This window comes from Eulemur rufifrons, chromosome 6, assembly GCF_041146395.1.
Source record: "Eulemur rufifrons isolate Redbay chromosome 6, OSU_ERuf_1, whole genome shotgun sequence".
Taxonomy (NCBI): domain Eukaryota; kingdom Metazoa; phylum Chordata; class Mammalia; order Primates; family Lemuridae; genus Eulemur; species Eulemur rufifrons.
This window is the reverse complement of record NC_090988.1, coordinates 97,395,469-97,405,545: the sequence shown is the minus strand read 5'-3', so window position 1 is coordinate 97,405,545 and position 10,077 is coordinate 97,395,469. Positions and strand designations below refer to the sequence as shown.

Genomic DNA, 10,077 nt, shown 5'->3' with positions numbered 1-10,077 from the left:
CAGAATCACAGAAACCATCAAGACTTTTTTTTTTTTTTTTGGCATTCTCCATAAGAGGATATTGAGGCTGCTAGGCAGGGGTTGTCACCAGAGGCTGCGTGCCAATTGGTGACCAGGAGCCTCCGGGGGCCCAGTCCAGACTTCCTGGGTCAGCCTTAGAAGCCAAAGGATTTAGCTCCTAAACAGTGCTATGAGGGATCCACCCTGGAGATGCAATCTTTGGGTGGGTCTAGGAAAGAGCTGGGGGTGGGAGGGTGGGGGAAGGGATCCTGAATGAGGCGGTTGTTCCACCGTCTGAATGAGGCTGCACTGAGCCCCGCGGCACTCACACTGACCTGCCATGGTTTTCACATCTCCCCAGAGCCCTGTGAGCTGGGAAAACCCAGCGCCAGAAAACTGAAAACAACAAAATGTTCCTGGGTTATTTATAAATGAAACCGGGACCCTGTTGTTATGTATGGCCACTTGACTTCTCCACAGAGCTGGAAGGAATGGAAGAAGAGCTCTCTCTCACCCTACTGAGGCTCAAGTGGCCAGGAATTAGTTCCTCCAATTTCATGGAGTTGGCACCCAGGTCCTGGGCAGCTTCCTTATCTTGTCGTGCTCCTGATTGTGAAAATTTTCTTTGTGTTCCTTGAGTAGGATGGTTTCTGTTTGGTGGGAAAATTTTATAAAATGTGAATGAACCATTTCACTTTTGGTTTCTCTGCTGTTTCACTTTTGGCCTGTCTGCCTGGGTCCAGAGCAGACTGATGGCGACTTCAATTTCCCTTGTCTCAGAAACCATGTCCATCCCCCACTCCGAGTGTTTCCTTCTTCAGTTCACAGACACATTCATTCGATTCCTGGCAAATGCAGCCTTGGGGTGCCCCTGGGTCTCCTAGAGACTGCCCTCATCCAGCAGAAAGGGGTCTCCTGCAGCCTTGCCTCTCCTGGAAGCTCAGTCACATCATGGCCTAGTCTAGGGAAGTGTCTACAAGGTCCCCAAAGACAACTTTAAAAAAAAATAATAAAGAGGGAGTTTTTCTCCAAATATGGCAGAAGAATCAGGCTGGGAAAAGCCAAAAACACATAGGTTTCTCTCTGGGACGAGGAGTGGTTCATTCTTTCCACTGAGAAAGTTTGCATGTAAGCACAGATTTTTGTTCTTGCAGTCATGAGACTGCAACAGATCCATTTTACCAGAACAAGGTGAAAAACCGAGGAAATCTGTCTTTGCATGCCAGGATCTCCAGCCTGGCCAGAAAGGCATCCTTTCCACACCTCAAGGCCTCGCAGCAGGAGCCATGGCCTTGGGCTCAGCCTCTGGGGGGAGTTGCTGGGCTCCAGAGGCCTCTGTGGGCATCTGACAGCCAGGACACAGCCCACTTTGGAGGTGACAATGTCAGGATCTTAGCTGCTTTCAAATCCCACTGAGAAAAAGCCTGAGGCCCTGGGGTGTCCAGTGACTTGCTCGAGGTAGCCCAGGCTGAATGAGAAGCTGAGCCTTCGGAATTTCAATACCATGCTCTGTCCACGTGGTAACCTTCTGAAAGTGCGAGGTGAACAGGTGGAAAAGCATAGGGAAAGAGTTTCCAGAGCCTCTTTCCCAGGTGCAGGCTGGCGTGAACTCCCTGCCCTGAAGCTCACCAGCCCTCTCTAGCCCCTTTGCTGCCCCGCAGCCTGGGGGACAGGCTTGCACATTTACCACGCAATGTGCATGTGTAAACTACGTAGTGCTTGCAGAGCTGAGACTTAGAGGCCTGGGATGCTTTTAGTAAAAACTATAGTCAACTCTCAGGCTTCTAAATATGTGTCTTAGTCCCAGCAGCCTCTGGCTCCACCTTGCAGAGACTGTTGGGGCAGGAGCTGCAGCTGAACACAGCTTAGTGTTTACCTTAAACTCATTGGGGAGCCCAGGCACCGAGCTGGCCCTGCCTTGGGCCCCAGGCCTTTGCTTTAGAGAGATCGTGCACAGGAACCCCACAGGAAGTGGTTTATTATTTGCCACAAGAGCATTCTGTCTTCTACAGTGATGACATCAGAGGCTCCTTGCAGGTTGCTGGGGTCCCACTTAGCCTACACTAATGAAATGATGAGTGTAGCCCCTACGTCCCCCCGCCTCAGCAGCCTGAGAGTGCAAATGAGGTGCTCAGGTGTTGCTGCCTGAGTGACAATGGTCTTAGCCCCACTTGGGTGTGGGCCACAGGCCTGCTCAGGTTCCCTCCAGGCATTTCTAGGGGTCTCTGGGCTGTGTCTTGTGTGTGCACAAGAACAAGTCTGCCCATGTTCTTCTGCTCTGGCGGCCTCTCCCTGGCCACAGCCTCTCCCCCAAGTTCCTGTATGGCTGGGGGCTTCCCTGAGCCTTACCACAGGTGGCTCACAGGCTGGAGGCTGGAGGGTAGTTCTGTCCCCAACTGTGTGTCACACTCAGCCACCAGGGCACAGAGCCCAGCCCAGCCCAGCCCCATCCTCTCACACCCACACCTCAGGAGGGGTCAGACAGCACTCCCAAGGCCACCGTACAGTCCCCTCTGCTGACCTGACACCTCCTTCCTCCTTACCCCAAATCAAAGTCTCTGTGCAGGTTGCTTGGCATGGTCTGTGACGGTCCACAGAGCTGTCCCCAGCCCACTTGCTCTGCTGCCAGCTATTCTCTCTCTCCGCTCTTTTGGCCCAGCCATGACATTCCTCTGACCTGCATGTACACCTTAAATACAGAAAATGGTGAAAGGTCATCTGAGTGGGGACTGGAAGCCAGAGTCCCCACCGAGGCCTGTGTCTGTCCAAGCTCCATGCTTGCTCCCAGAAGTACCTGTTGGGCAGGAACACAGCAAGGCCCTTCCCAAAGCTGGGGTCAGGCCTCCTCCTCCTGCTCATCTGGCCTGGCCCTCTGCCCCTTGGTTCCATAATCTCCCCCAGAAACACCTCTCTTGCCCTTTGGTCACTGTGGTAGGCAGAATTTCTTGATATCCCCAAGATCCTCCCACCCTGGTGTACATACCCAGTGTAACCCTGGGTGTGTGAATCTGATGGACTTATTCCATGACAGGCTGTGTTAGGTGGCACAGTCTACACAGGGAGACCATCCGGGGGGCCCACCTGCTCTCATGTGCTCCTTGAAAGGAGAGAATTTTCTCCAGCTGGTCAGTTGCAGAAAAGGAAGTCAGAGATTCAAAACACAAGAAAGATTCAGGCCGGGCGCGGTGGCTCACGCCTGTAATCCTAGCACTCTGGGAGGCCGAGGCGGGCGTATCGCTCAAGGTCAGGAGTTCGAGACCAGCCTGAGCAAGAGCGAGACCCCGTCTCTACTAAAAATAGAAAAAAATTATATGGACAACTAAAAATATATATATAGAAAAATTAGCCGGGCATAGTGGCGCATGCCTGTAGTCCCAGCTACTCGGGAGGCTGAGACAGGAGGATCCCTTGAGCTCAAGAGTTTGAGGTTGCTGTGAGCTAGGCTGACGCCACGGCACTCACTCTAGCCTGGGCAACAAAGTGAGACTCTGTCTCAAAAAAAAAAAAAAAAAAAAGAAAGATTCAGTGTGTCATTGTTGGCTTGAAGATGGAGGAGACCATGTGGAAAGGAATGTGGGTGGCCTCTCAGGATCAAGAGGGCCCCCAGCAGACCTCCAGCAAGGAAATGGGGACCTCAGTCCTGCAGCTGCAAGGAACTGGATTCTGCCAACTGCAAAAAGGTTGGAAGCAGATTCCTCTGCAGCGCCTCCAGGTGAGCACCCAGCCTGGCTGGCACCGCGCTTTCAGCATCTGAGACGCCAGGCACGCTGTGCCCAGACTTCGACCCACAGAACTGGGAGCTTTTAAAGGGGGGGGTTGCTTTAAACCACGAGGTTTGTGGCACTTTGTTTTATGGCAATAGAAGACAACTATAGCAGTGGAGTTGTCTTTTTGTCAGTCCAGGAGGCCCTTGATAGGCCACACCTGGCAGCCATTAGACATGGGATGGAGAAGGAAATGGAAGGAAAGTAGAGTGACTATGAAGTACCAGTACCTGGGAAAGAAGATTTCAGAAGTGAATACCGTGTGAACTGGCTTGACACACATATACAGAGTGGTTCTCACCTGGGGGTGATTTTGGCAGTGTCTGTAGACATTCTTGGTAGCCACAACTTCGGGAACTACTGCTGGCATCTAGTGGGCGGAGGCCTGGGACGCGGCTAACCACCCTACAGTGCGCAGGGCAGCCCCACAGCGGAGTCACCCAGGGGTTCGAGTCCTGACTGTGATCTTTAGTAAGTCATCCAGGGTCTCTGAGACCGGCTGTAAAGCGGGAGATGGCAAAGGCCCCTCCCTCACAGGAGTCTTGAGTTAACGTGCACACGGCACGGGGAACAGCAGTCGGTTACTCGCGTGTCTACAGGGAATGTCTGCAGGGCTATGCTGCATCGTAGGAGCTGGGCCAACTTTCATTTACTTTTTTATATTGCCCCAATTCTTCATAATGAACTAATTTGACTTTTTTGATTGGAGGTAAAGGGGGAAAAAGATGAGGGACGTTCTACAAAACAGCTGATCTGAATTTTCAAAAAATACCAAGGTCTTGAAAAACAATGAAAGGCTGAGTATGGTTCCAGATTAAAGAAGACTGAAGAGACCCAACCAGCGGATTGGGATGGTCAGTGACATTTCAAAGTGGACTGCACCTCAGATAATAGCATTGCAGCACTGTCGCCAGCCCTGAGTTTGGTAACTGAATTGTGGTTGTGTAAGAGATGTCATTTTTCTTCGGAGATACATGTTGAAATATTTAAGGGTGAAGGGTTGTGGCTGACGTATCTTACTCTCCGATGGCTCAGAGTATGTGTGTGCGTGGGGAGGAGGGGCCCACATGTGAGACAGACAGAGGAAGCAAATATTATGGCAAAATGTGGACTATAGATCCAAGTAAAGGGTATGTGGCGTCGTTTGTACTTTTCTTGCAGCTTTTCTAAAGATTTCATAATTGTCAGAAAGAAAAACAAAAGGGCCTATCCTATGCCCTGGTGTCCCTCCGTCAGGCGGGTCCTACATTCACCGCCCGCCCGTGACCGCATTGCTCATGATAACCCCAAATTCGGGGGCGACCAAAGTCCACTTAGAGCAAAGTGGAAAAATAAATGGTATTACCCTCCCAGGACAGAGCACTGCACAGCAGTGACCAGGTGAGAACTAGCCCCAGCTCCAGCAGCCAGTCACAGCCGGGTGATTCCATTTATATGACAAGGACAACAGAGCCGGCTGAATGAACACGTGCTGCTTTGGGCTGTGTACAGGGCCAGGAAGCCGGGAATGGTGAGGAAGTGATTTCCATCAAGCTTGGGATTTGTGCTGACCTGGGGGGCGCGGGGCCTGGAAGGACACATCTGGGGGGCTCTGCGGGTTGTTACACAGGGACTCTTTATAGAATTATATGAATATACATTATACGTTTATGTTTTATACATACAGCAGTGGCAAGGGTCACACCAGGACCCCACTTTGGGGAAGGCGAGCGCTGAACACCTGGGACCCGGGCTGCACTCTCTGCCCAGGACAGCATCCAGGCCGGGCACAGCTCCCTCCCAGGTGGGCTAAAGGCCAGGCCACTGGGGGCTGTTTGGGAAGACTTGGCGGGGCGGGGTATGGGCCCTGTCCAGCTAGGGAGAGGTGTGCGTAGCACCGCCTAGCGGTGGGCACAGGGAGTAAGGCTTGTAGAAGAGCTTGTAGATAGCCCCTGCCTGTCCATCTGTACCCTAACCGCCCCTTTCCTGGGTCCCCTTTCAGCACCTTTGTCCCCCGGTATTCCTTCCTCCTCTAGTGCTCACGACCTATTCCTGGGCTTCACCGCAGCAAAAGCTGAACTCAAATTCACCTCTCTCAGGGAGCCTTTCCTGATCAAGGCCAGCCGGCCCTGACCACTGCTTCCCCCATCAGCCCTTTCTTTTTGGTCCGACAGGGTTAATGTGCAGGTGATCCATGTGCACATCCTCTGAGGATGCCGGGTCAGCTGCGGCAGTCGTTTCACATATGTGTGACATTGATGGTGGTGAGGAAGAGCACGGCTGGCATTTATTGAGGGCCTCCTGCTGGCCACGGTGCCCTGCCCACTCTGCAGGTGTCTGAAGCTCCCTCCCTAAACAACTTTATTCACACACGCAGTCAGTTCTGCAGTGTGCATTTATTAAGCACCTCCTCTATGCCAGTCTCTGAGGCTATAGGAAACAAAAAGTCAGTGGCCACCACTCCTGGGGGTTCACAGGCTGGTGGGGTAAATAGCCAGGTGTTAGTGATGGGGTGTGATGGGGGTGCCAACAGAGGCTGCAGAGCATCATGGGAGCCAGCGAGTGGGCAGGTGGGAAGCTGACTCCAGGGCACAGGCAGGTGTCTGGGAGGGAGTGGCCCTTAGGCAGGTCTCGAGGGGGCCCAAGAGGGGGTAGGGATGAGGCTCAGACTAGGGAAGATGTGCACAGGCCCAAGGCCTGCTGGGAAAAGGCCACAGGTCAGTGAAGGCCAAGGCCCCAAGTCAGAGGGAGCTGGGTCTGCCTTGCTAATGGTTGGGACCTGGTCTTCAAGAGCCATCTGAGACCTTTGTGGAACCACAGTGCTCTGTAGAGACAGATGGAGGAGGAGCCCCAGGGCAGGGGTGGCTGCTATCTGCCACCCCCTTCTACCCTAAGCCAGTGCTCTGCCGGGGGCCTAACTGCCCCGAGAGGGTCGCAGTCCAGTGTCCCACCACCCAGCCAGTGTGTCTTGAACACCTACCATGCTGGAGGGGGGCGGGGAGCCAGGCCAGGGAGGATGAGTAAGTCCTGGACTTTGCTCTCAAGGAGTCTGAGAGCAGCACGAGGATAAGATAAGCCCCCTCCACTCTGTGCGGAGTGAGATAAGGTGCTGGCAGGGGAAGCAGGTCCTGCAGAGCCCCGAGAGGGCCTGCAGCGACGCTTCTGCACTGGCCTTGGCAAGGGCAGATGGCAGTCCAGGTGTCAGGAGCAGCCAGGACAGTGTGAGTGAAACTGCCCGTGGGAAGGAAGGAGTGAGGGCCAGTATCTTAGGGACCAGAGTAGGGAGCCAGAAATTTGTCCTCAGAGGGAGAAGGTCCAACTTGCTTTGTGACTTTAGCAAATGCTCACCCTCTCTGAACCTGTGTCCTCATCTCCCAAACAGGTTCATGATGTTGCCTTGCAAGCCTGTCCCAAGGACTCCAGGTGACCCATGCAAGTGCCGAGCACACAGGAAGGCCTCAACGGCCAACTCCTGTTATTAAGCAATTTGGACTTTATTCCTAGGTCTGTTTCTAATTTAAAAAATTTTATTTTTCAGCAGCAGAGAACTTTTTATTCAAATGAAAATTTCTCCAGAACCCCATCATATAAGAAACAAGGGGAAGTGAGGCTGTTTGGGGGAGGTCAGGATGGGCTGGGGTTGGCCAACCGCCGCCCCCCCCAACCAGAGGGGGCTCCTGGGCCCTCTTTAGAATCCTGGGCCTGGAGTTACTGCTCTGCCAACCACAGCCAGGCCAGGGGAGCCTGGGGGTCAGGGCTGTGCTCCAGGGAGATGAGACTGGCAAGAGAGAGGAGAGAGGAGCAAGCAGAGAGAACACTGGCTCAGGGCCCCTGTCCTTGGTGGGGGCTCTAGCACAAAGACTGGAGCCCAGAGCACTTGGCATCCCTTGGCCGCACTGCATTTCGGTGGGTGCTTCCTTGGGGGGCAAGACGGAGGCTCAGGATCTGTCAGCAAACGTGTACTGTGGACACACCTGGGCTGGGGGCTGAGCATGCAGACGGTGGGGAGGACGGAGACACAGCACAGGACAGCAATGGGCTCGGCGAGTGCCATGCTCCAGGGCAGCACAGGGCACTAGGGGTGCTCAGGCTGGCATTTACAATCCAGTGAGTTGCAAGGAGGCTTCCTGGAGGCAGCAAATGCTTGGGCAGAGCTTGAACCAGTTAGTAAGTGTGAGTGTGGCAGACGAGCTGGGAAGGGTGTTCCAGTCAGAGGAACAGCATGGGCAGAGCACAGAGGCATGCCACCATGCAGGCGGCATAGGCGGGACTAAAACAGTCGGGCTCACAAAGAGGGAAATGGAAAGGTGGGAATGAGATAAAGTTGAGGCCTTGAGTGCTGCTTGGGGGTAGCAAGGTCTTCGTTAACCACGGGACACCCCCAGCCCCGCCCCTGCCCCGTAGATCCTGGTGGCTGGCATTGAGGCGAACATACCTATGACCTATGGAATTGGCAGCCAGAGGGGAAACAGGAGCACTGGCTGTCAATTCATAGGTCAGAGCCCTGTGCACTCGGTCTTGGTAGCCGGCCGGCAGCCACCTCCACGCTTTGCCATCCCGGGCTGGTTTGCTGGGTGGCGGCTGCCTCTCCTCCTTCGTGGGTACTGGTCCCCGCCCCAGATAACAGCAGCCCCACTGGAACCAGTGGGCACTTCCACATGGAGTTGCTGTTACAGGGGGTGGGAGCCAATTGGAGGCCTGGGCCCGGCCCGCCTGGCCTGTCCCCTGGGCAGGGTTCTGGGGAGAACCCCATGCCCACCCCCTTGGGCCCCTGGTCCGTGGTCTTTTTATTGAGGCTCCTTATCATCTGGGGCCCACACCTGGCGCCCTGTGTGATGCCAGCACTCCTTCCTGGGCGAAGTCCAGGCTCAACCCCGAATCTGCCTCATAAAGCCAGGAGCGGCTCAGATTTATGACTCCTGGGCAGTCTTTGCCCACTCTGACACCCCCACGCCCTCTGTCCCCAAGTTCTTTTGTTTCCTCGTTTCTTTCATGACCAGAGCTGGGCCTCATTTTCAGGTTTGGCCACTGAGGCCTCCGCCCTCTGCCCTTTGCCCACCCTCCCTGCCGCAGCCATGGGGCAGAGGGACAGCAAGGGACAGCTGGGCATCTCTCAGTCTCCAGGGATTTCCAAATACCCGGTTTCATGGGGATGGCCCCGTATAGGAAGCTGGAGACAGGACTGAGAGAGAAGTGGGTGGAGGGGCTGGAGAGGAACAGATGAGAGGAGCAGGCAGGGAGCAGGGAAGGGACAGAGAAAACAGGGACAGAGAATGGCGAGGTGGAGGAGACGGGGATGACAGGGAACTTGAAAAGATGCTGATGCACAAACCTGCCGGCAGCACGTCAAGAACAGAGCTTTACAGCTGCCCATCTGGAAGAACACTCAGTACCTCAGTGGCCTAAAAGCCAGCAGGGGCCTGGGAGCTGGGTGACCTTGAGCCAGTAGCTTAATCTCTCTGAGCCACTGCTGGTCCCTCACGTGCGAGTCAGGACTTGTGAGCCGTCCTGCACCCTGGCCTGGGCGGGGTGGGGGAGCCGCCCACTCTGGGACCCTTGTTTGTCTCCACTGTGGGGAGAGGAAGGAGCTGCCGACCAGGGTCCCTGAGCGGGCCCCGGGTTCCGGGGAGCAGACCTTTCTCCCACAAAGTACGTTCTTATCCCTTCCCAGACAGGCTTCAGCGACAGGAGCCAGTGCCAGTCCAGCAGAGACCCAGTGGGCATTTTGGGAGACTCCACAGCTTCTGGAGAGAAAAGGGAGCTTCTAGAACAAAGTTGCGCCATGTCTCTCTTTGCCAGCATTGGAAACAGGCCCAGAGAGGTAGAGGAGGCTGACCAAGGTGACAGAGCAGGGCCCTGGGGTCTGTGCTGCCCTGACAACCTCCCTAAGGTGGTGTCCTCCCTCTTGGGATGCAGTCTGATGGGATGAGGGAGTCCAGGCAGGGATCCTTCTGCGTGGGGGGACAGGCTTGCGAAGGAAGACACCACAGCCGGCGACCACCCCCTTCCCAAGCCCAGCCGCCCCTCCCAGAGGCCCGTCCCGTGCGGTGTGGGGTCCAAGGGCCCAGGTCTGGCGGAGGCAGTGCCGGGTCAGGAATCCCAGCTCCAGAGCTGATGCTCCTCCAGCCGCCTCCTCCCATAGGTGGAAACCGAGGCACAGAGCAGGAAGGAGCTCCTCAGAGTCACCCAGTAGCTGCCCAGATCCCCTCTCTTCCTCAGAAGGGCAGGTGGCCCTGCAGAAAGGTGCCTGGACTCAGGAGCGTCGTGGGGAAGAGGGGGTGCCGGGGTCCTACCGCAGTGAAATCTCTTACCTGGGTGCCTGGCTGGCCCTCGG

The 10,077-nt window shown here is 55.2% G+C and overlaps 1 long non-coding RNA gene across 1 annotated transcript; it reads right to left on the bottom strand.

The window, feature by feature from the left end:
- Window positions 1-17: 17 nt before the first annotated feature.
- Window positions 18-10,077, bottom strand: LOC138385360 (uncharacterized). Its single transcript, XR_011233704.1, has 3 exons — window positions 10,055-10,077; window positions 2,544-2,689; window positions 18-650 (listed from the first exon to the last, which is right to left on the bottom strand). It is a non-coding gene; the product is annotated as an uncharacterized lncRNA (long non-coding RNA).